At 36.9% G+C, this 27,468-nt stretch overlaps 1 protein-coding gene and 1 pseudogene across 6 annotated transcripts in view; one reads left to right on the top strand and one right to left on the bottom strand.

Annotated features, from left to right (window-relative positions):
- The window catches only part of PRKD1 (protein kinase D1), a 310,715-nt gene that overhangs the window by 97,394 nt on the left and 185,853 nt on the right, over positions 1–27,468 (top strand). The window lies entirely within an intron of this gene.
- On the bottom strand, positions 7,299–7,399 carry LOC117797335 (annotated as a pseudogene).

Below are 27,468 nucleotides of genomic sequence, written 5' to 3'. Positions count from 1 at the left end.
ATGTGGACCAAGGTCTTTTGAGACTCAAATGTCTGTTATAGTCTACAACATCAGTACCTTGAAGGCAAGTTTCAGGGACTCTGTTTCTGTGTGCTGTAAAGAGTGAGCTCAGTCCATGGGTTTAATTCATACTTGAGGTTCAGGCCAATAGTTTTTCATTGTTGCCCCCCCCCCTTTTTTACTTTTTATTTGGAAACTATTTTAAATTCACAGAGAATTTACAAACTGAAAATAATACAAAGATCAGTCTTCTGGCTTTTACCCAGGTTTACCTAAGTAATTTTACCCCATTTGTCTTCCCCTCATTCTCATGCTTTTTCCCGCCTGAACCATTTGAATGTGTTACCTACCAGGAACCTTTGCATCCATCCACTGTAGTGTGTATTTCCCAAGAGCAGGGCACTCTTTTATACAACTAGAGTGTAATTATCAGCCTCAGTAAATTTATCATGGATAAATACTTTATCATTTGTATTAGATTTTTATCAACGGATTCAGTAACTTCCCTTAGAGCCTTTTCCCCCTCTCACAGGAGCCAGCCTAGGATCAGGTATTGCATTTGGTAGGCTTATGTTTTTACCCTCCTTTAACATGGACATTCCCATAGCCTTTCTTTGTGTTTTATGACATTGACTTTTGAAGAATACAGTGTACGCTACCCTCTTTCCTTAATAGAATATTCCTTATTTGCAAGTTTGATATATTGGTAGATTTGCTTTATCATTTTTTTCTTTGGTCATTGGATTTGTGCTAATAGTCTATCACCACATCTAATATAATTATCGTATAAAACTTATTATTTGGGGTGCCTGGGTGGCGGAGTCGTTGGGCGTCTGCCTTCGGCTCAGGGCGTGATCCCGGAGTCCTGGGATCGAGCCCCACATTGGGCTCCTCCACTAGGAGCCTGCTTCTTCCTCTCCCACTCCCCCTGCTTGTGTTCCCTCTCTCGCTGTCTGTCTCTCTCTGTCAAATAAATAATAAATAAAATCTTTTTTAAAAAAAACTTATTATTTAATTTTGAGTAAATTAATATTACTTATGAAACTTTACACAGAAATAAAGCAGATCCTTCAAAAATGTTTATGTTCAAAAGAAGCAGATTGAATAAGTCAATTTTTGGTAAATAATCTATGTCTGGTACTGTGAGAAAAAAAGGTCTACCATTAGGTTTTCATTTCTACTAAAACCAAACAAAAATAATTGTATTGGAGAACAGATAAAATTTTTATTTTATTTTGAAATAAAATGAAGTATTTATTTCAAATGAAATATCTATCTCAGTATTTGAAATTTTAAATGCCAAGAAGATTGAGTTCATCTCCAGTTCCATATGTTGACCAATTACTTGATATTAAGTCTTCAAATAAAAGTTTTTGCTGTTATTTTGAAGAAAGTACTTTATACTACAGGTGCTTATAAATTAATTCCTTGGAGAATAAAACCCTCAAGGTAAAACATAATACATGAATATTTAGTAGATAGCAAATATTTAGAATGTTTAAACAAGGAAGTAAATTAGCATCAAATTAACTAAGCTGCTATGGATCTTTATCCCCACTATTGGAGAGAATTGTGTGGTATGGTGTTTCTGTTTGTTGTTGTTTGTCATCTGTTCTGACATCTCAGCTAAACTCATGAATTGAGAAGCAGACTGGGCTTATTTCCACAACATTCAGACCTTACTGTGCATTTACATTAGCTTACAATATGCTGTTTTTTTCTTCCCAAGCACGGTCATCGTCACTATTCACACCTTACAGTGCTCTCTGCACAGTCACCGGCCTTAGTGCAGGCAACTTGTCGCGGGCAGCAAGGGAGAGGAGATACTGTCAAATGCCATTTTTGAAAACTTTAATTTGTTTTTCTCTCTTTGTTGTTTATGATAACCATCCAGAAACTTGAAAATAGAATTTCCTTTCCTGCTGTTTTTGTCATTTGTGTTTGGAAGTCCATTTTTTTTTCAATGAAAAATACTTATGTTGCCTTTTACTAAAAAGGAAAAATCTCCAAAGCTATACACATCTACTTTCCTCTGTAAGAAAGATGTTGTCTTTTCTTCCTTACTGGATTTTTGGGTGGAATTTTTGAGTAGAAGTAAGGAGGCAGTGGCCAGGAGAAGCAGAGTAAGGGAGTTATTAAGAGCATGGGCTCTGAAGTCTTAGAGCGTGGGCTCAAATGTTGAGTCAAGCAGTTTACTAGCCAAGTGGTCTCAGGCACATTATTCCATCTCCCTGTCCCTCTGTATTCTCATCTGTAAAATGGGAATTATATAACTGTACCACTTATACAGTTATTATGAGGATTTATTGAGTTGATGTTTGTAAAATACTTTAAATAGCCTAGAATATAGTGAATGGTATGTGTTTGTTAAATAAAAACAAATATCTTTCCCCTGCAATCTTACTACACTCATCCTTTCTCCTCGTGGTATGTTAGTGGAAAACAGTCTGTAGTTCTGTCTTCAGAGTTCTCCTCAGAGAAGAAGTGGACCCTAACTGAACATTTCTGGAATTTAATTTTTTCAAGGGTTGAAATGCATCAGTTTGCCACTCATTTTTGTGCTTTAGCTTCGTTGAGAGAAGGCATTATTCAAAGGCTAACTATATTTGTTTACTCTGGACTTCTTCTTACATAACATGACTTTATTTTGATTTAGAATGAGCCCTACTCTATAGTTTTTGTGAAGAACATTTAGTTTAAAATTTCACAGATGTCAGGTATGTAAACTTGAAAGAAAACACATTTTCCAAGCTGTTTCTAAGAGATATAGGCTCATTCTTAAAACACACACACACACACCACACATACCACACACCCAGCTAGCATAAAAGTAGGGTATGTAAATGTATGTTTAGAAAAATTATTTGAAGCCTCCAGTCCTTAAAATGTCTTTTTTATCTGAATGTGGTTAAATTGATTAATTTTTGAAGCCTAGTAGGTCACAGGTAGTTTACATTTATTTTATACTGGAAGTAGCAATAGAGAAAACATGATCTCTTGGCCTGCCAGGACTTTGGGGGCATTTCAATATGTGGAGACCATTTTGAATAATCATAGCATTACATGAAATAGATTATTTACTTTATTGAGGACATGATATCCTGAATGACAACGGTCATAGTTCTGGTTGCTATAACAGATTACCATGGAGTGGGTGGCCTAAACAACAGACATTTATGTTTCACTGTTCTGGAGGCTGGCAAATCCGTAATCAAAGTGGCAACAGATCCGGTGTCTGGTGAGAGCTCACTTCCTGGTTTGCAGACGGCCATCTTGTTGTCTTGCAAGACGAGAGCAAGCAAGGGCAAGCTCTCTTATCTCTCCTCTAAGGGCACCAATTCTACCATGAAGCCTCCACCCTCATGACCTAATCACCTCCCAAAAGCCTCATCTCTTACGCTGGGGATTTGAGTTTTAACATATGAATTTTGGGGGTGGGGGGTGGGGACACAAACATTCAGTTCATAGCAACAGCTTTTACACTCCACTGAAAGATAAAACTGTTAGCAAAGCTAAAGGATCCCTAACCAACTTTTTTAACGCAAGGAAGAGTCAGAGTAAATGGAAACTTGTGCAGGGTTATTAATGATTTGGTTGTGGATATATATTTAATAGAAAAAGAAATCATCCAAGCAATTATAGTAGATAATGAAAGAAGTTTACGTGTTGGACAGTGAATGATGAGAGTTTAAAAATCGAGTAACTTTCCAGATTATTTAAATGTGCTCATGGCTAACAATTTTTCTGTCATTATGTTTCACAAGTTTCATAACAATAGATGGAACCAACAGTAAACCGTATTTAAAAAGAAAAAGAATGAAAATCAATTCCATACCACTATGGTTCTCTTGTGGCATATGGTTAGTTTGTTTTTTTTTTGTGGTTTTTTTGTTTGTTTGTTTGTTTTTGTTTTTTAGTAGGCTGTGGTGGTAGCTCAGGCAGGATCTCTGCCTTTCTCTCTGTGCTGCTTTCTATGAACTGCTAATGAAAATCTTCCAAGGGAAGTTTTGATTAACGACTGACTTGGCTGTGTTCCATTCATTAAATTCTTCCCTTTGCCTGTACCTACATTGAAGGTAGAAATATTTTTTTTACGTTAATGGAGAAATGAGTATTATTATTGTGTAGAACACTGGCACCACGTTGAAACTGGTAGACATAAGAGCTTTTATAATTTCTTTAGTTTACCTGGAAATAAAAATGGGGTCTGGAATTGTGCTGTATGAGAAGTACAGTGGGAGTGGTCAGTGGACTAGGTGTCCACTTTAAAGACTTTTAAAGTGCATACATTGTTAATGGTCTGGGAAGAACCCTGAGACAGGAAACTCTCCAGATAGGTGGATGTTACATGATGCATTAGGTTAAATTCTTAGTGAATGCTCCATTGCATAGTTCTGTAAATGGTTCCAGGCTTTCCAATTGAGTACAACTTGGATTAATGGTTAGGTTGTTATCAATAAATTTCCCCACATTTTCTCTTTTCATATTCAGACCTTAGTTTATGCCAAAGGCTTGTATTGTGTACTTGGATTTTCCTCTCATTGTTATGTTTAACCTCTTGCTTGCAACAGTTTCCTTCTAGGGACATTTTGAAACTGAAGGTCTGGAATGGAGAGGTGAAAAGATGTTGGAAGAATATAAATCATGAGACTCTCAATGGTATCCTTGTTAACTATGATCTTCTAGTGGATTGGAAAGAAATAGCTGATTACCATATGTTTGATTTAGCTTAAATAATTTAGATACTTCTAATGGTAGTTTTGCCATGTCGTGATTAATTATTTACTGTTATAGGACTGTGCAGTTGACTGTGGTAATTTTTCTTTGATGATTAAAAGGTTATTTGATGCACATTTTTAGTAGCTTTTTGGCTTTAAAGGTGGTAAGAAACCTCTGAAGTCGAGCTTGGAAGAAGAGCAGGGGAGTTAGAGTGGCCATTGATTTGAATGACACATTTTAGAAAACTAGTTTTTAAGAAACAACACAAAACACTTTGCATTGTTCATCTATGTTCAACTACATGTTTTGTCATCTTCTTTTAGATTAGTGCTTATTTAAATATTAAGCCATCCTTTCCACTACTTATACAATCACACAATTCAGGTTCTTAACCTGTATTTTGCTTGGTCATTAATATTTTTGCACTGTAGTTCATTAAATTTCATGAAATATAATTGGCTTAGTTTTGAGTGCTAAGGAATCAGTGATGGAATAGAACAGAGTCAAGGGTTTTGTGGCAAGTAGATACAAAGATGTATTTGTGTTGGTGCCAGCAACGGAGGCGGCAGGGAATCGCTGAGAGGGCGGCCTGCCAGCCTGGGATCCAAGCCTACACCAAGGAGGGAGGGTTTTGAATATCCCTTTGAGAAAGTGTATCAAAGTCAGGTGTGCAGACTGTGGTTGGGGCGCATGCAGACATTAGGGGTAAGCTGGTTGGGATGTGAAGGCCCAGGATGGGACAGGAGAAGCCCAGTCCCTCAGTACACTGGCCCAGTCAGGAAGCTGGGAATCCATAGGAACCTGAGACGGCCAGAACATAACAAGAGAACCATGAGCGAGGAGACATTGATAGGCAGCCAACGCTGCTCTCCTGCCTCGGGAGGTTTCTTAAGTGCTTTTTGTTAGACTGCCGGGCTCAAAGCTTGGCTAGATGAAGACTGGGTAATTTGCCACACCTGGCAAACGCTGACTTGGATTGCCCGCCTAGCCACATCTGACTGGTGCTGACAGTGATGAATTATGTCGCGGTTCAGCACGATACAGTCAAGCGAGGTCACGAGCAAAGTGCTGTTTTATTTGTGGTTCCTTCCCTTCTCCTTCGATATTTTAACTCTGAAATAAAGCTGAAAGGGAATTTAGCTAGTGAAGAGAATAAAGCCAGGTTGGAGGAAAGTCTGTACAAATCCATTCATTAATTCAGTCTTTCATTCAACAAAAATTTTTTTGAATGCCTTAGTATGTAATTCCCCAAAGTGAATGAATATTCATTTATCTTTGAAATTCAAATTCCATTTTACTAATGAACAGCTCAGTGTTTTACCCAGAGGTACAGAGTTAGCAGCAGCAAAATTAATTTGGATCCCAAACCTCTTGCTTTGTTTAATCAGTTCTTCAGGTCTCTGTAAAGTCCTGGCTTGAACCAAAGGTGGGTTTATCTTGGCTATGAATGCTGTCTGTCTGAGCAAGAAATAGTAATGGGATGCATATTTTATATTGAGTTGGTGCTAAGCACTTAAGAGGTCAGAATGGGAACAGGCTGCCACAGTTGATATGAATTGCTAATGTCTGTAGAGTATTTTCTGTGTTCAGCTCTGTGGTGTTGAGGGCGTGTCTTCTATTATTTTACTTAATGCAGTTCAAGTAGAATTAGGTGCCCTTTGAGCAGTCTTTACCTCTGAGGCTCCACAGACACGGCCACACCCTTTCCCCCAGGACTGTGACAAGACTGATCCCCCTGTGGGCATTTGCTCACATACACAGTCTTAAAAAGCAACAAAGAATTCTCACTTGGCTCAGGTCCTTGGGAACTCAGTCTGGAGAATTCAGATTTTCCCTATTATACTTTTGTGTTTTTTTAGTATTTGACAGGCAAGATGTTTTGTCTTATGTATATAAAAATTAAGTAACTGTACCAGCATCAAATATGTACTTTCAGTTGTAAAGGGTACCCAAGCCAACTTTCTGGGTGCATAACTTCACATTTTAAAGTTGATTTTGCGCTACTTAATACACACTTATCCCCCTTCTGTGAATAAAGGCATGCTTTTGCAAAGACCACTTTGGTTTCTAGAGTATTTTTTGTAGTTTCTAGATTGTGTTTTCATTTTATCTTAAGTAGGTAAGAGAAGTTTTAGCAAGAAATACAGCTGAGCACATTCCTCTTGGTAGTGTACAGCATGGTTAACATGCTGATTACAGATTGTGTATTCGACCTAGTTATTTAAAGAATTGTTCTTTTATATCATATCAAAGTCAAATTATATTCAATTTAATGTTCTGAATATATCCAGGTATAGGTAGTTTTGGTAATGATGGCCTGTATGCCATTTTTTTTTCCATTTAATAGGCCTTGGACCCTTTAAAATTGAGATAATTACAATATATGATTGTAAGAAATAATACAGAAAAATTCCTATATAGTTTACATGGTTTCTCCCAGTGGTAACATTTTGCAAAACTGTGGTATAATATTACAACTAGGGTACTGACTTGATGCAATCCACTGTTCCCCCGTTTTACTCAGATTTTCCCAATTTTGTGTGTACTCCTGTGTGTGTTTTTATTTAGTTCTATAAAATAAAAATATGGAACACATAATGAATTTGCGTGTCATCCTTGTGTGGAGCTCACGCTAATGTCTCTTGTCCAATTTTAGTATATATGCTGCAGAAGTAAGCACAGACCCACAGGTCTTGGGGGTTTTTATGTTTTGTTGTTTTGTTTTTTTGTTTTTTTATGAATCAGGGCTGGCTTCGTGGGTCTGTGACCAGAGCATTCAATTAAGGTTTTAATGCTGTGGCTTTGCTGTCTTGAAATCCTTAGTTTTATGTTTGAATTTGTGTTTTGTAAGTAAAGTCTGATGGGATAATGGAGCCTTTCCATTCTTTCCCCTGCTTGCTCCCCCACCTCCTAGGACCTCAAGGACCTGGCCTCTTCCTTCACACTCCTGTCCCACAACTGCTGCTGCCTACAGTACCTGGTGGGGATGGGGTGGGTTCTAGAACAAGAGCCCAGGACATTTCAGAACTGGACATTGATGCAGTTGTCCCCATCCCGAAGTGTCACAATGGTGCCTCAATGGGTGAACTTCTCACCTATCCCAATTTAGGTGCCTGATGCATCCTTTCACAGAGATTTTGGGTGCTCCTGGGGATGGGTTGGATGGTGTGTCTTGGGGAAGGGACATCCCTGACTTGATTTCCCCTCTCCCAGTAGGTGTGCAGAACATTGGTTTGCAGCTGGAGGGAAAGGAGACTCAGTACCCAATGGTGTGTGGGGGGCAGTTTGTGTGCACTTAGGGGCAAATACGGGTTGGTACCCCAGGTCTACACTCACTCTGCTGGTAACCCTGTGCCTGAGGGATCACAACACAGACTTGCAAATAAACACTACCATGGCAGGTTGAGAGAGAAACTGCAGAGGAAAGGGAAAATCTTGGTATTTTAGTACCTTTAATGGAAATTTTCTTCTGCCTTTTGAACATAGGGCCCCACATTTTCATCTTGCACAGGGCCTGCAAATTATGTAGCCCATTCTGATAGGCATAGTGTTATCTTCAGCAATCATTTACTATACACAGTGCCCACTTGTTTTCACTGCATCATCCTATATTTGCTTCAAATTTCAGTGACATAATAAGAAGATATTCAGTGAGACTGTGTGGGGACTAGAGCAGCACAAAACCCATAATGATATAAATATGTGGTGGAAAATTACAATAAAACCCTTGCATCTTCCACTTTAATTTTGCCTCAAGGAAATGGCAAAATGCCCAGCTGGCAATAACCAGTTCCAAATGAGCTGCCAAAACTGCTAGGTGCTGAAATATATAGTTTGTTGCTCTTCCCCATTTTGGTGCTTGACTATAGGTTTTGAGGTTGGTGTTTCAAAGCCGGAGCAGGTGCCTGCCACCTGGGAGCATTTTCTTAAGTGCCTTGCTAATATCAACACAATGAGACCTATTGAAGTGTATTTTTAAATAGCAGTGAAGCTGCTTTACATGTGTATACATGTCTATTGAAATACAATCATAAATAGGCCTAAAATGTTTTCATCTGGAATTCAAAGGGATATGATTTGTGTCTTGGAACAATAAAGGATTTCTGTAAAAAGGAACATGCTGATGGAAAACATTTAGATAAAATTAAAATATTTGAAAAGTTTGTAAATGTAGGTTGAGGTACCGGCATAACAACATTAGGTTGCTTCACCTTAGAACCCTGCACACGGAGGTGCCTAGCACAAATCAGGCGGCAGAGCTAGAGCTAGCGAGGGTGAGGTGATGGTGAAGAGTTAAGTACAGTTGTTGGGGGACACCTGTCAGTCTTGGAGGCCAAGGGACCCCCCCTTGTTTCATTTGAAAGAATTAGCTTCATTTCTGTACTTGTAAATACATTTACACATCAGATCATTTCTGGATGCCGAAAGGCAGAGTTCCTTGTCTCCAACCAAGGTTTTTCTTGTCCTTAAGCTAGTGCTAGAATTTTCCGCGAGCATCTCTGTATGTAGATTGCACTAGGGATCAGTGAATGTCAGAAGTTTCCGAGGTCAGTTTTTGTTTTAATGCTTGTCTGAACAATCTGAACTGTGTCCCAGTGCTCATCTAACCAAACAACTACTTTGTTTATAGTTCTGCCTGACCTGAGGTATACTCTGCATAATGCCCCGGCTGTTTTCTAGCTCAGACTACATAATTCAGACTGGGTCTAGCAACATGAAGTCCAGGGAGAGAGGGTTCCTTGAAATCTAGGACTACAAAGAATGCACTTTCAATATTAGTTGCATATCCTGTGCCCTCTCCCAACCCTAATGCTAGATCCCAAAATAAGAGCAACATACTCCACAAGCAAACAAACAAAAATCAACAACCCCCCCCCCATTTAATAGTCTTCTCTTCTCCCTACTCAGTCTTACAAAGTTGCTAATTAGAAGGAAAATATCCAAACAATCCTGTAGGAAGAAGAAAGAGACCCAGCAGGGGACACAGATAATCTGTAAATTAGGTAATTAGTATAAGAATAATCATGACTCTGTTGTCTTTGAGTGCTTTTTCATGTATTTGGTGCAAGTAAACTGTTCAAGTCCTCCTGTGGTTGGTGAGATCCACCACTTGACCTGCTTTCCCTCCTGGGGGTTTATTTGCCAAGCAGATTTGTCTTCATTCAGACATCAAAGTCTGAGTGGGTGATGCCTCTGTTTTCATAGTACACTCTTATAAATCTGTTTTTTTCTCCAAACATTACTTTCATTTTCTAATTTTTCCTTTCTCCAGCTTGCTCTCATTTCCTATCTTGCCCTAACTTTTAAATTTTCCTCTCTCCTCTCCATTGCATGTCCCCCTTTATTGGTAACTTACAAATCCTTGTCTCCCCTTGTGGTGATTTACGCTTCCCATCAACACTGAAGTGTGCTCCTGTTGCAGAGAGCGGGGGCAGGGCTCTGGAGGCTCCACCACTCACCAGCCTTGTGACTCTTAGCTTCCTTAGCTTCCTTGCTGCTTTCTCTGCATCTGTGAAATGGGGATGATTATACAGTTTCGACCTCGTAAAGTTGCCATGAAGATTAAATGAGTTATTCCGTATCACAGATTTAGAACAACGCCTGGCATGGAGAAGTGCTTAACAGATGTTAGCCATTATTACTTAATGTTTGGTTAACTCAGTTATGTGACTCTTGAATCTCCTTTTAGTGTCTTATATTTCTGGCATCACCTATTAATATCCTTGATAACTGGGGTTCCTTGGGATACATTTGGAAAATGCTACTCCTCAGGGTACGTTTAGTGTTGCCATTTTTCTCAAGTCCTTTTCCAAGGAGGGCAGTTTGACGTGGCAATTCTAGAAGTAGAATCTCTCTAACGGTGAAATCCTTCTTTTGTAAGCATCTTTCCACCAGCATGCATGCCTTTTGTGTGCCCTTTCTCCTGATGGGACAGTAATGTGCGCTGACATCTTGCTACCTCAGGTGCAGTCTGCTGACCCTCAGCGTGGACATCACCTGGGCACTTGTAAAAATGTAGATCTCAGGCCCCACCCTAGACCAACTGAATCAGAATCTGCAATTTTAGCAAGATCCCCAGGTGATTCATAAGTACATTAATGTTTGAGAAACATTAGGCTAACATTTCTGGGTCTGGAGCACCAAAATTCTGCTCTAGGGAACTAGGAAGACATCAACCTAAATTCTGTTTTACAATACATAATATTGACTACTTCTGCAAGTATAGCACTTTAAACCCTATGTGATTGCCTGGAAAACCTATATTGGCATTCTCTTGGGTGTAATTGTTATCGATTAATGTCATGATTAAAAGTGTAGCTTAGGTCTACTGGGAGCTTTAGCTCATTGAAAGAAAAAAAAAACCCTACCTCATTGATTTGAAGCCCTCAGTCAGTCATTCTTACCTTTTCAGAAAACACTTCAGATAAATAGCAATAATCTTAGCAGTGAGAGATTTGTCTCAAGGGATAATCTTTCCAACAATGACTTGCATTGATTAAGTTCATTGCTTTTTAACTGTTCATTTTGTTGCTGTGGTAACTCTGTTTTAACAATTAGGATGCATTTTCTTAGCTGGGATTGAGTGTGGGGAGGGTAGCACAAAGAAGCACATTTGGGTTTCTACTACTGGTTAGATAACTTGCTGGCAGTCTAGCACTTTTGATGTTTTCTGAATATTGCTTTGTTGAAACAAGGTTCTGGTAAGGGGAGGCATTGAATATGTTTAAGGGGTAGACAGCATACAGAAGGGTCAGGCTAGTATTATGATTCTTGGTATCTCTACCAGGTACCAAGAAAGGACCCAAAGTGCTAGATTATTAGCTGGAGAACTTTGCTTTCTGAACAGTTTAGTTTTATAAACCATGTGTTGTTAGATTGTTACCTTGCTTTTTGCGTACCTTTTTATCTTTATGGGTGGGTGGAACATTTGGAAAATCTCCAGATTTCTGTGGTTGTGGAGAGTGAAGACTCAGCTTGCTAGATGGAATTTTGATTTACCAACCACTAAATGGAGTGTTATTAACTCATTCAGCTCCCTCAGCTAACATGTGTTCTTTATAATTGCAACGATAAATATTAATTAAAGATAGAATTTACTTGAGTTTCTGTAACACTTACTGCCTTTCCATAAAAAGAGACAGCAGAAATATAAGACTGGTATTATCTGTCTCCCATACTTTGCCTTACAAAAGTAATTTTCCCTGGAGTGCTTGGGTGGCTCAGTTGGAATAAGCAGTCCGACTCTTGATCTCAGCTCGGGTCTTGATATCAGGGTTGTGAGTTCAAGTTCTGCACTGGGCTCCATACTGGGTGTGGAGCCTACTTAAAAAAAAACTTACTAAAATATAATTCAGATCTTGTGTCTCTGTTACTTAAAACTCCCTGGTGCTTCCCATCACCCCCTGAACAGAGCATGACTCATGAAGACAGCTTCTGACCATTTCCTATGTGTACCTGGAGTTCTCCACTGTACCTGGAGAAATACTTGGCATTTTCCTGAATACTTTATGATTTCTCAAACCTATGGACTTCTGACCATCCTGGTTCTTCTAACCTGCATGTCATTATAGCCCCTTACCATGCTCCCTTCTCTGCCTGGTGTCATAGCTTCAAAGCTCAGCCCAACTGTATGACCTCTGTGGAACCTTCCCTAACCTCACAGGTTGTTTACCTTGTGTGTTCATACTTCTGCCATGACATTTATCATGTTGTAGTAGTCAGGGTTTTCCAGAGAAACAAAACCAGTAGAATATGGGTGGGGGTGGGGTAGGGGATGTGTGGGGGCATGTAAAAAAAAGTTTATTTCGAAGAAGTGGCTTATGGATTGTAGGGGCTGTTAAGTCTGGAATCTAAAGAGCAGACTGTCAGGGTAGAAACTTTCAGGTGGGAACTGGTACTGCAGTCATGTGGCAGAATCTCATCTTCTTCAGGGAAACCTTCATTTTGCTCTTAAGGTCTGTTAACTCATTGGACGAGATCTACCCAGATGATTGAGGGTGATCTTACTTCAAGTCAACTCATTGTAGATATTAGTCACATCTACAAAATGCCTTTACAGTAACATTTATATTAGTGTTTGATTTAAATAACTGGGTACTGCAGCCTAGCCAGGTTGACGCATAAAACTATCCAGCATACATGGCATATTGCAATTATTTATGTACCTGTGTTTCCACCTTAGGACTGTGAGCTCTCTCAGTCATAAACAAACATTACCCGTAAGTAACTGAAACATTATTTTATAGATGGCTTAAGTGAAATAAAAAAATACTATTTCTACCATTTATTATTGTTTTAAAGATTTATTTATTTATTTATTTAGAGTGAGCACATGCAAGTGGGGGAGGAGCAGAGGGAGAGGGAGAATCTCAAGCAGACTCCAAGGAGCCCTGAGATCATGACCTTGAGCCGCAATCAGGAGTGGGACACTTAACCAATTGAGCCACCCAGGCACCCCAATATTTCTACCATTTAGATTTATTAATCCTTAGAAACTTGAGTCAATTTGCCTATGATTTATAATGAAGTTCCCCCACTGATACTTTGCTAATAGTTTTAAATGAAGGAAACAGAGGTAGTAGTATATTTATTAGCAATAATTTATACATTATAATTGGTAGAAATTCATTATATGCCTTAATATTAAACTTGTAAAATATGGCTATAACAATGAAAGAAAAAGATCTGTGGAAGGATTGAGATTAGCTTGTTTTAAAAATAAGAGATCTATATCATTTATGTAAATATATGCTATTTTTATTTTTACTCAGAAAAATCCTTAGTATATATAATACTAAATACAGTTGCTTAATAACTGTTTAGTGTCAGTTTTTTTTCCATCTTGTGTCACAACTGAAAAGGCAATTCCCTTATTTTGATCCTACCTTTATAAGTATTTGAAAATATAGCCCAAAACTCTTTCCTCTCAAAACTTCCAGGATTAATTAGCATATTTTGATGTTCTTTTTTTATTAATATTTGTGTATGTGTTCACATTTGCTCTTTTTAAAAAGCTTACTATTACGCTATTACATAACTTTCAAACACCATTTTACACTAATCGTTTGACTCTCTTAATATCACTTTTTTTTTAAAAAAATATTTTATTTATTTATTTCACAGAGACAGCCAGCGAGAGAGGGAACACAAGCAGGGGGAGTGGGAGAGGAAGAAGCAGGCTCCCAGCGGACGAGCCTGATATGGGGCTCGATCCCAGAACGCTGGGATCACGCCCTGAGCCAAAGGCAGATGCCTAACAACTGCGCCACCCAGGCGCCCCTCTTAATATCACTTTTTAACACCTGCACCTGGTTCATTATTTAAGGCCAAATTCCAAATGTCTAACTCAGCCTCCTTGTCTTTCCTGATACTCTATATCCACTTTTTTCCTTGGCATGTGTGTTTTTCCTAGTGGCCCTTGTTGAAATCTGAATCACTAACCTTGGAGTACACATCAACCTTTCTAGGTCCACCACCTTTCCCATCCAATCAGATGTTTGGTGAATTTCAATAATTGTCTTTTCCTGAGTGTCTCACCTTCGCATCCTCTGTTTTTATTTCAACAACTGTATTTCCAGCTTGGATTATTATTTCCTCCTATGTAGGTTTTTGCAGTAAACTTCATGGACCAGTCACTCCCTCCTCAAAGATATCTCCTGTGCTCTCAAGAAGTTAATTATGCTAATATAGTTACTAATAGATATTTACCAGCTCAAAAAAAAAATCAAAACTTGATGGCTTCCCATTGCCAGTAAAATAAAAAAAAAATGTTTTCCAATCTGGTCATTTACAGTGCTACAAATGTCCATTTTACCTTTACAGTTTTCTTATTTAATCTTCCTATGTATGGACATCAAAATTGGACTGTTTTAATCAATATGTACACTGTGTTTCCCCGTCTTTGAACATTTGCTGTACTTTCTTTTCCATCTGGAATGGTCTACTCACAATTTCTGCCTATTAAAATACTTCCTGCCTTCTATCTTTTTGCTGAAGCTGTTGGGTCCTTTTCAGCCTCCAATATACAGATATGGCTCAAAGACCAGCATCAGGGAGGGGTACAGTCATGCATGGCCTGTCACATGACTGCTTCATTGAGGTGCAGTTCTTGGTTCTCAAATTTTAAGCTCCAGGATTTTTATTTTTTCCTTCTAGCCAGATTTGCTATAGTTCCTAGAAGACAAACCCTGCTAATAAAACTTACAAAAAATTTTTGTGATCTAGAACTGCTGTTTACCAATTCACAGTGAGTAATGTGCTTTAATGGTGGAGAGGGTATTGCCTCTCCACAGCAAGACATCTGCAAATCAGTAACTGGAAAGATGCTGAATTGGCCCCAAGTTGAAACATGAGGAATTGGTTGGTCTTGAAGGATATTCCATCCAGGTTGTGCGAAAACCTCGTTGCCTTATTGGGTCACCTGATAAGGTTCTTTTCCTTGGATAATTTGATGTAAACAATGATGGATCTCCAGGTTCTGATCCCTATCCATCATCCCAACTGACTGAATTACAGTTCTCCTTTACATGTTCCATTCCAATAGTGTCATTCGGAAGATGTTGCTTTGTGACCTTGTTTTAAATTTAGCAGCACTCTGTCCGTATCAATTAATTTGTAAGGTAATCCAGATCTACACAACCACATTTAGATCTATCTGCAGTGGATGGCAGATCTCATATGTCATGTGTTTGGTTTTGACCATTCATGGTTTCACAATGTGCCTTTTGTTTGAACTTACACCAGAATTCTTAAATTGCTTCATGCATTAGGTGTAGTCACTTCTGCTTCTCTTACTTAATATGTTTGTGTTGTGGTTATTTGCAAACTGGCCTTATTGACTACATGTCAGGTCTAAATTGCTAGAGAACAGGGACTATTTTTTAAAATTTTCATTTGTTTTTCCTGTAGTCTCGAATATGATGACTTTGTTCTTTCCAGAAGTGAACTTTGACATTCGTTCCTTCATTTACTTATTTTTCCCCCTTCCTTCCTTCATTCTTTTTTCCCTCACTCTCCTCTCACCCCTCCCTCCCTCTCTTTCCTTCTTTCCTTTTTTCCTTCCACACACATTTATGGAACACCTACGACCTGCCAGGAATATATCAATGTCTGCTAATCCGTTATAAAACACATAACGCTAATAGTATAGTACTACCACTCATTGATGCCCTAAGTTCTTCATCAAATCCATACAATACCAGCAAAAGCTACATATGAATACACTGCCTTCCCATTTTGCAAATAAACAGACTGAGGTTCAGAGAAAAAAAAATGGCTTTATTAAAACCACACAGTTTGTGAAATAGCTCGGATTTAAGCTCAGGACTGTTGTCAATTTATTCTTTTTTTCCTGTTTTTTGGTGTTCATTGGAGGCACCTTTATGGTTTAAGGTACTGTGTGTATTAGTTGCATGTGCCAGCTTGGCTAGGCTGTGGTGTCCATTTGTTGGTTCAACGCTAATCTGAGTATTGCCTTGAAGGTATTTTGTAGTAGTTACATCCGTAACCAATTGATTTTAAATAATAATGTGGGTGGGCCTTATCCAATCAGTTGAAGGCCTAAAGAACAAAAACTGAGAAGAAATGTCAAGAATGTAGCATTAGGGCACTTGGCTCCCTCAATCAGTAGAGCATAAGACTCTTGATCTTGGGGTTGTGAGTTCGAGCCACATGTTGGGTATAGAGATTACTTAAAATCTTTTAAAAAATAAAAAAGAAAGAAGCATCAATTTCTGCCTGAGTTTCTAGCTTGCCTGTTGGCTCTGTAATTTTGGACTTGCTGGCCTCCACACTCATGTGAGCCATTTCTGTATTATATATTGTGTGTGTGTGTGTGTGTATACACACATACACAAATACAGACTCTCGGGTTTTGTTTCTCTGGAAACAAAGATTGGCTGACTAATACAGTTTCTGACAATTACATTAACAGAAGTATTATACAAAACGTGTTTATTGCATTATCTTAAATTTCCAAATTAAAACAATGTTTTAAATTTAAAATCTATATGGCATACAGTAACATTTTAAAAATAGGTACAGTTGGTACCAGTGGTCTTAATCAGGTAGGGAACAAGTGTGGAAAAGGAAGGAGAGGAATGAGGGATTGGATTGTTTTCCTAAAGTGACTGAAACAGAGAGTTGAAATAACCTGACGATATTGATGTGATATCTGCAGGGAAAGATTTATACATCTGGCAAAGACTTTCTGTCAAGAAAATCCACCAATGACAACAGCAAAGACAAACCTGTTTTTTTCTTTTCTATTTGAAGTTGGCATTTGGTCTATATGTAGAGTTTATAGTGTTCACAGTTTTACGTTCGGGTTTTACAAGGTACAGCAAATCATGTATTCTCTTGAGACATGGTCTTCCCAAATAAGAAGACATTGAAAAGGGGGCACCTGGGTGGCTCAGCCGTTAAGTGTCTGCCTTCGGCTCAGGGTGTGATCGTGGAGTCCTGGGATCGAGCCCCACATCAGGCTTCTCCACTGGAAGCCTGCTTCTTCCTTTCCCACTCCCCCTGCTTGTGTTCCCTCTCTCGCTGGCTGTCTCTATCTCTTGTTAAATAAATAAATAAAATCTTTAAAAAAAAAAAAAGAAGACATTGGAAAGGAAAAAGAGTAGTGATTTTAGGATTGCAGTAGAAAAGTAATTTCATTGTTAGATTCAAAGTCATACAGTCAGTCCATAGACGTTGAGTTTTCTGTTTCTTTGTTTGCTATAAATCAAAGATAACACTCTAATAAACCCCAAAGTCCAAAATGCAGACTTTAATTAAATAAAAATTGGACCAAATCTAGGAATAAAGTTTTAAACTAATGTGAATATTCTGCTTTATTCCCCTTGTCACCTCCCCCTGGGATGGTGTAGCATGGTGAAATTGATTGGAAATACACAGTTAGTGGTAGTAATGTTCTACAAAGTCACCTCAAACACTGAATTAGCAGATATTGAACCACTCATTGCTCCTAGGGAAAATACAGTGTCAATTCCTGCGAGCCTCTGGTCATATTTTTTGTTTACCGATAGATACATATTCCTGCTTATGTGTGTTTCTGTTTAAAAACACCTTGTTTACTATATTCATGGCCAGCAACACTATAACTCATGCCTGATCTAACCTACATATTTTCTCCATAGGGCTCATCACAGCCTTCTTACACTTGGAACGCTAGATAGCACTTCGGTATTATGCTTGGGGGCCATTTTAAATAAGGAAATCACCAATGGGAAGCCCAGAAAAACTTAAACAAAAACAGTGGCACTTACTAGACTGAGAAAAGTATACTTGTTTACAGTATGAGAGCTGAAACAAGAATGCAGAGTGTCAGCTGGGGATGGGCACGTTGGGCAACTCAGAAATTTTGCCACTCTGTGAATGACCCAGAAATGTCTGAGAATGCCCCTGAAAGCACCGTGAATATTGATTTTGGGGTCACAAATCCATATTAGCCAGTAGGCGAATTCACAGATAACAGAATCTGCAAATAATGAGAATCTACTTTAAACAGTTTGGATCTTTCTGGAAGATACATATATTTGTGAGTAAGTAGCCTCCTGCAAAGCCACTCTGTGAGAGAGCGCAGTGCTTTCCCAGTCATTGGGCTACCAAATATTTTATGTTTGTTTGCAAGATTCTTTAATGAACATTTTTAATCTTTGCTACTGCAGTCTTTTAGAAAGAGAAAATAAGTTCTGTAAATAAACAGATCTCCAAATATGGCAATAGGCTTTCCTCAGGAAACCCTGAGCAATTTCAGGTGTTTGTTTTGAACCACTAGCATGTGTACTAAAATCAACACAAATAAACAAGAAATCAAAATCCAAACAAAGTAGTTTGTCATCTTTTCCAAAATATTAGTGGAGAAGCAGTTTGTTTTCTTTCACCAAGATTTATGAAGTCAGTTCATTAACATGTCACGTGTTTAACCATGTTAAAACAATTACTTGTTTAATTGAGGTTTTCACCTTTTGGTGATTTTTATCATATTGAAATTTGCCAAGAAATTAGCAAGTCTACAACTTTGCTTCTTGCAAACTGTTTACGTACTTTTAGGTTGATGCCAGCCCTTCAGTTCTTTATTTGTGAAGCACTTATGTGCAAATTTCTATGCTTAAAAGTCATGAATTAGCAACCCAGGGCTTTTCTTGGCCTAACCAGCTGCCACGTCATGGAGGTACCCCCACCCAAGAAAGAGGAGTGAAGGGGAGATGTCATTTATAGGTACTGAAGCAAAATTAGAACTCAAGGGCAGAGGCATTAGATCAGCCGAACTACTGGTGAAATTATTACCAAAAAAAGAACAAAAGAAAAAAATGCAAAAGAATCAGAGATGTGGAAAATGATTTGAATATTTTATTGTCAGTGTTTCTACCACTGGACCATTGTACCTTGAAAAAAAAAGAAAGGGTGGGTTGTTATTTCTTTATTTTGAAAAGATATTGCAAGCCACTTTTCTTAGCCATATCATAAATTAGAATGGGAGAAAATAGATTTATATTATAGCAAGTAGAATTTAGTTTTTACTAGTGGAAGGAGACCCTACCAGAGGACTTTGGTTATGAATATTTATAACCTGAAATACATATAAGAAGTAAATTAGAGAAATTAGCATTGGCAATAATCATATTCATATAGTGACACTCTGACTTGGAAAGAATTATATTAGGTAGTCAGAAAACTTAAGCCTATTGCTGCTTGAAATTATGTATATGTGGATCCTTAATGTTTTGGGCTTGAATTTGAAAGACTCACTCATCAAGATTTTTAGACACATTATATTTGCTTTTGCAAATTAGAAGCTCCAACCACAGATGCAAGTGTACATGGCCATGTGTGGAATTAATGCTCCAGACAGTTTATGAATATGCATGTGTATTTTGGTGGCACTTCTGCTACATGAGTCTGAAAAGCAGTGGGAAGTGGGTGTAACTGCGTGGAACTGCATATTGCTGTCAGGAAAGTGCAGTTCTCAAAGAAAAAAAAAATTAGAGGGGCAAATTTTCATTTCAGACGTGTCTTCAGAGACAAAATTTTCCAAAAGAGAAAGGCTGATATTTGTCCATTTTAATTAAATTAAGATTTCTGTTGGCATTTTCATAACACAACAACTTGGAAATGTTCTGAGGGCAATGCCGTGTATTTAAAAGTGTGCATACATCTTCATGATGGTTTCTGGAATGCCTTAAGTATTAATACGAGGTGAGATTTGGATGATGCTTGGTTCTGTAGTTACAGTTGATCCTGATTAAATGGCTCTATTATTGGGATGAATTGGTTGAATTCAGCTTAAATTTTAGTGTAAGGTTTAGTTTCTATATGTCGCCTGGGTTTTGATATTAACCAGTGATTACCTCAAAACTGTGTTCATTTCAGCAAAGAATTGCAAAGTAAATGGTAGTGCAGTTGCAATCCCTTCCGCTGTATGGTCGCCAGGCCTCGGTCATGGTACCCGGGTAGAATGGGGAGGGAGAGCAGCAAGGCTGACATGAACAGCTGCTCCTGCAGTGGTGTGGTCTCTCCAGTAGTGGACATGGCTTGAAATTCCTGGGCTCAGTGGGACAAAGAGTCTATACCATTTTAGTGCGGCCCCATGGGTATTTTGAATTAATTACCCATTATGGTTCTTGAAAAGTGGCCTCTTCCATAAAAGCTTTAGGTGTTCTGAGAAACCTTGTTACTTAATGTGGCTAAAGCAAGATTAGATTATATTTACATACTTTGTATGCTCTAACAGTGCAATTCTGATGCTTTCAGACATTTACACCATTTCTTTCAGAGCACATTCTGAACATTAAGTTGAACTGGTGATAGTAACATCACCCCTACGGCTTTATTTTATTGAATTAAACTTATACATTTGACCAATGAGTAAATACCAAAGAAATTTTAATTCATCACTTATATAAAATTTGTTTACAAATCATACTAATAGCCTTCCTAAAAGACCACCTGGTACAGCGTTGCTTTTTTACCTGTTCTGGGAATAGCGATCATCAGGGGATCACCCATTGCCCTAGATCATTTATGAAAAGGAGAACAATTGACTGTGGCTTTTTATATGTAGTTAGAATCCCTGTACATTTTAATCATTTTGAAAATAAGACTGTCCTAACTGAGGATCAAGTTTTCTAGACAAACTAAAACTAAAGCTCAGGTCATCGTTTCTCAATGGATTTTCCTCTTAGAGCTTTTGATTGGATTACGGGAATGTGTTGTTTAGGAACTTTAGAAAGAATTAATTGTTACAAATTTTCACTTGTCTTAAAAACAACCACAAAACCCCGTCTTGCCTCTTCACCCCTCTTGTTTCTCTAGCCATTCTTTTTTGCCCTTGGCATTGAAGCTCAACAAGTCTGTACTGGTCTCTGCTTCTCCTTTAGGTGTCTCTTAAACATACTTAATCACACTGTTGTCCCCACCACTCTGCCAGCAATCTGATTAGGTTCAACAGGGACCTCCAAGTTCCTATCTCCATTAGTCATTGTTTGGTCTTCATCTTACCTGACATACCCCAGGGCAGCAGAGACAGCACATCTACCCAGATGCCCATAACTCACTTGTTCTTTGCTCCTCTTTCTCTAGACCTCTTCATGTCAGAGTACCCTAGGGATCAGTTCTTGGTTCTCTTCTCTATTTGTACTTATTATTGGAGATGTCATTTAGTCTCATGACATTAAATGTCATTTATAGGCTGATGACTACCACATTGATGTCTTTATACTAGCGCTGTCTCCCAAACATTCAATTTTCCTATTTCACAAGTTATAGGATTTTCTGGTTCTACATCCAGAAATTTTAATTGGCCAGTTTTGCATCTTCCACCAGAAAAAAAGAAGCCATCTATGAGATGATAAATAAAGATGCAATTTAAAAACTTTGATATTGTTGTAATTAAACATTCATTTTAATTTTCCTATTCAGGAGTTGGGGAATTTACTTCAGATATACAAACTAGAATCACTCAATTCAGGAAAGCACATCATACATGTTTAAGTGATTTTTATGCATACTTGTTGATTGCTATTTCATATTTAAGATTATTTACCTAACAAACTAATTCATGCCAACATAATATACCATGTAATCCTATTGGGAGATATCATTTAGCCAGAGAAATCATTTGCTTGCTTAGAAGTGTTACAAATATGCATATCACTGTTATTTATATATCAATAGATGAAAGAAGAGTGTAGCATTTATAATTAAGAAACACACATACTAATATGACCAGCTAACACATTTAAAATGATCTTAGTAAATTATGTTTATTTTGCTTGTCTTCTTTTGTAAATGTTGTTATTTTTGCCTATCTACCAATAAAAAGTTAACTCAACTGTTTTAACCAAGCTGAAAGTTGAATTTTATAACTTAAATATGTAGTTCACAGCATAGGTCTTATATTGTTAGGCTTAAAAGTGTCCCAAATGATAATAATGAGCATCCTAGAACATTGTGTGTTCTGCTAAGTGTCTTGAATGATTGTTTTAATACCTAGAGTTTGGCAGTATTCCAAGTTAATATATTTATCATTCTTAACCTTGTTGGTCAATTTTACTGTAATTTCCCACTGGAAAAGAACTCTGTTTTGAAAGCAGTTTCAGACAGTTTCATTTCAACCATAAAGTCACCAGAATGTATACCCATTCCTAAGTTAAGAGTACTACTCATGTTGAAGAAAGGACAAAGATTCCAGCAATGTTTATTAGAATTTATTATATGAAACTTAGGTGAGAATATAATGGGAACATGAGTTATTTAACACACAATGTTGCAAAACTGTGGTTAGAATATGGAGGTAGATAAACTTTTCCTATATCTCATGTGATTCAAAAACAGGAAGATATTTTTGCTATGTAAAATAGATTAAAAGTAAGTAAATATATATACATAAATCAATATGTTTGAAATAAAAATAGAAGAAAAACCTAAAAATAGACAAAAGCAAAATGGTTTAGAGGTGACATTTTCTGGCTTTCTGTATTAAGATTCTCAATACATTTTTTAAAAATTTTATTGAAGAATAATTGACATATATAATATTATATTAGTTTCAGGTATACGACCTAATGATTTGATGTTTATAATCATTTACAGAATAGTCACCCCAATAAGTTTAGTTACCATTTGTCACCATACAAAGTTTTTATATTATGCTGTACTTTATGTCCCTGTGACTAATTTTTTATAATTGAACATTTGTACCTCTTAATCCTCTTCACCTGTTTGCCCACTTACTCATCTAATTCCCCTCTGCAACTATCAGTTTGTTCTCTGTATCTATGAGTCTGTTTCTCTTTCGTTTGTTTTGTTTTTTAGATTCCACATATAAGTGAAATCATACAGTATTTGCCTTTCTATGTCTGACTTATGTCACTTAGCATATACTCTCTAGATCCATCCATGTTGTTGCAAATGGCAAGATTTCATTCTTTTTTATGGCTGAATAGTATTGCATTGTGTATTTATACCACATCTTTATCCCTTCATTCACCATTGGTTACATGGGTTGCTACCATATCTTGGCTATTGCAAATAATGCTGCAGTGAATATAGGGGTGCATACACCTCTTTGACTTAGTGCTTTCCTTTTCTTTGGGTAAATAGTCTGTAGTGGAATTACTGGATCATATAGTAGTTTTATTTTTAATTTTTTGAGGAACCTCCATATTGTTTCCATAGTGGCTGCACCAATTTACATTCCCACCAAGAGTGCATGAGAGTTCATTCCCTTTTCTCCACATCCTCACCAGATATTATTTCAGATTCTCAATAAAGTTAATGGTATGAACTATTGGATGCATTTGGTGACTAGAAAATTAATATTGATGTCATTTACAGAATTAATGAAAATAATAAGAGTGATATGCAAAGGAAGATATTCAGAGAATGAAAATAAATTTTCATATAAATGAAAACAGTTATCAAAGTTGAAAGGAAAAATGTTCAACTTAGTAATATTACAGAAATGTAAATTAAGTGTGCATATTACTGTCTATCTACTTAATTATTAAATAACTAAAAATTATAAATGCATTTTAGGTGAATCTATAGGGACATGTGTGAATTCACACAATGATAAATTGGAAAAATTTATCTTTATATTGGGAGGGCAAAAACTGGTTATTCCTCTGATTCTATCATTTGGCTTCTCTTTCTGAGACTTTTCCTTGAAAAAATTATTCTAAAATAAAATACAGTGGTGGAGGCAGACAGAGAAGTATCTGGTGGTTTTTTTTTTTAATATTGATTTATGAAGATGTAATGTAGATTGATAAACTATGAAATAAATAAGTAAATCAGGGTGCACTTTTTATCTTTATGGTGATTGTAAATACCTAACCCTCTGTATGTAGAAGGGGAATGAAAGGAATAGGAAAAAAACAAAACAAAACAAAACAAAACCCCCCCCAAAAAACAAAAAACAACAAAACCCAAAACAAAACCCTAGTAATTGGTAATTGATAGATGTTATTTAGTGTAGGAGGAACCTTGTAGCTTTCTTTACTTCTTCACTAATTTAAAGTTGTAATAAATGTTGCATATCCATGCTTTAAAAGGAAATCCAATAATTTTATATACTAAAGTATATTCTACTGTATAGCATAATGTATATTATAAATCATGGCTCTTGTTCTGTGTGAATAAAATTAAAACTTGAAAACAGCCTTAAATCCCTTTTTGGAATTCTGAGCCCCTTTTTATAAAATCAGCATGTTAACCTTAAATTACAAGTTGGATTTGAACCTAAAACATCTGTTAATATATCTACTTTTTATGCCAACAAAACACACTTCATCACTATGCACAGCGGAAATTTGCAAACTGCTAATAAGCTTGATTTAAAGTGGCCACAGTAGAAAATCTGTTTTGGAAGGAACATTTGATGTTAGTAAATTCAGAACAGAGCCCATGAATTGCTGTGTTTAGAAAAGGTACTGTTAATTAAAAAAGAAAGAAGGAAAAGGTGCTGTTGTAGCTTGCTTATTTCATTGTCTCTCTTTAGTTCTTCTGTTAATGCAAAAGATACCAATACATGGAATAAACAATGTTATATGTTTAAGAAAAAAATCTAATCAGATTTTATATCTCAATTTCTGTGGTGAGACAGTAGCTGTGGGTGATTTCAAATCCACTGCTTCACTACTGTTGCATTGGAGTTCTGGAGATCAAGTTCATTTTTTAAAGCTTATGAAAGTAAGCAAACAAACAAAACCCAGAAATGGAGCAAAAGACCACACTTATACTTGTTTCTTCCTATTTGAATCAGAAATACCCACTGTTTATGAATATGATTATTTTGAACATTGCTTCTATTTAAGTGTAAGAAACCAAATTGTTCAAAGAGAATAGTGTTTTTACCTCCCAACTTCCCATGGAACATACATTGAAAAGATAGCTGTGGGATTTAGGTTCACAAGTATTTTAGAACAAATTGATTCTTGATAGTGGCTTTTGTTTTCTTTAAGGAGAATGTATCTCAGATTTACCTGAAAGGAGGGAAAAAGTGAATAGATGAAGTGTTTCTTGAGTTATTATGATATGGATGATTTTAAAATAGTTTGCTTCTTTTATTTTTCCTGTAGGCATTTTTTCTGCCAACGTTTTAAAGATGTCTACTATATATGAGATATGGAATTGGATGTCTTTTTAAGTGCAATTCCATTTTCTATTCTGCAGAAACACCTACCATTTAAATAAAATTACAGTGCTCCTACAAGCAAAAAATAGTCTTTTGTTACCCTTGTATATTTATGCATATTTTGCTTTTATTTTAGCCACAAGAAATTTTTTCAGTTTTGGCAGCACTAATAATCTGCAGATTGTCATTTTTTTCCATGATGCAAGTGTGAAGTCTTTTAAAAGGAATCTGATTTGTAGTTGTCTGTATATTGCCATTATATTCTCCTGGATGTTTTTTAATGCATTTTATTTTGCAATTAGATCACTTTCGATCCAGTGAACATTAGGGGAATGTTTGGCTTTTTAAAGCAGTGGCTTCAAATTGGCAGTGCTTTAATACTGGCTGCTTTACTCAAACCTTGCTAAGTGAACTTGAATTATTTTTCTTGTCTAGTTTCCATCATGTCATTGCTTTCTTCACAAGTATTGCTGCGTCCAGGTGTAGGTATGTGGGAATTGGTAGCAAGTTTCTGTATAGATAATAAACCTCTTCTTTCTGCCTGAGATCATCAACAGTTCCATGTTCTGGCACTTACAACATTTTAGCAGTTTTCCTGGCTGCTGCTGTCATTGGACGGCAAAATTATTCCCTCCCCATTTTTTGACTTAACTTTAATGGTCATCAAATTTTAGCATTCCTGGTTGAAATTTTACAAGCCCAAGCTGTGCCAAGGGTTGATCTTGGAACCTTTAAACATTGAATAAAATTATTCTCTACAAAGGAATTACTCATGATAACATTTGAGATAAATTGACATGTGAGACATTCATAACATTATCAACATTTGATAACTCAGTATACTAAGAAGGTCTCTATCTCATCCTACCTAACTCCATGTGATTACAGTATGAAATATGGACCTTCCACCTCTTAAAAGATACTTCATTTTTATGCTATTTCATATTCTAGTGTATGCGTGGTATTAAAACTCATTTGTTTGCTAATTTTAGGGGCGCCTGGGTAGCGCAGTCGTTAAGCGTCTGCCTTCGGCTCAGGGCGTGATCCCGGCGTTCCGGGATCAAGTCCCACATAGGGCTCCTCCGCTGGGAGCCTGCTTCTTCCTCTCTCACTCCCCTGTTGTGTTCCCTCTCTTGCTGGCTGTCTCTCTGTCACATAAATTAAAAAAACAAAAACAAAACAAAACAAAAAAAACCCCTCATTTGTTTGCTAATTTTAATGTGACTGAAATCTGTAGTACAAAACTTCAATTATAATATTAAATGGTGTAAGAATTTTGACATTTTTAAAGTTTTGTATTTTTATATTAAAACACAATTTTGTGTACTTCAAAGGGACTTTTTATAATTTATCTCATTGGGAGAAAAATATAGGCAGAGCTTCACTTTTCTGATTTATGACATGAAGATGATATGTATGTTTCCAAACCAGGTACACCTTTAAAATGGCAAAAATTAACATGATTTTTGTACTCAGTGAGGATGTGAAGGAACTGGAACTCTTATACACTGCTACTGGAAATATGAAATGGTATAATCACTTTGGAAAACAGTTTAATAGTTTCTTAAAAAGTTAAACAATTACTTAGTGTATGTTCTAGCTATTCCACTCCTGGGTGTTTACCTAAGAGAAATTTACTGTACCTTAGTGTGGCGTGTCTTTACCAAGAATTATGTGCAAATACTAATTGTAGCTTTGTTTGCAATAGCCTGAAACTAAAGATAACCCAACTGTTCAACAACATGTGAATGTATGAAAAAAGTGTTGTATATCCATATCCATATGATGGAATAATACTTGGCAAGAAAAAGGAATGGCAAGAATATTGATAAATGGTACAGCATGGAAGGATCTCAGAATAATTATACTGAATGAAAGATGATACAAACAAAAAAGTACATAGTGTACGATTCCATTTATAGAAAATTCCAGAAAGTCCAATCTAATCCATAGTGCAGAAGAACGCATCAGTGGTTGCCTGGAATCAGAGGGTGAGAAGGACCTGAGGGAGGGACTACAAAGGAGCCATCGGGAAGTGATGTGTTTGTACCTATTTTAGTCAGTTTGGACTGCTCTAACAGAATACCATAGACTGGGTGGCTTAA

Source organism: Ailuropoda melanoleuca, chromosome 20, assembly GCF_002007445.2.
Source record: "Ailuropoda melanoleuca isolate Jingjing chromosome 20, ASM200744v2, whole genome shotgun sequence".
Classification (NCBI taxonomy): Eukaryota; Metazoa; Chordata; class Mammalia; order Carnivora; family Ursidae; genus Ailuropoda; species Ailuropoda melanoleuca.
The sequence above is the reverse complement of the archived record's forward strand: the minus strand, read 5'-3'. Positions and strand labels throughout refer to the sequence as shown.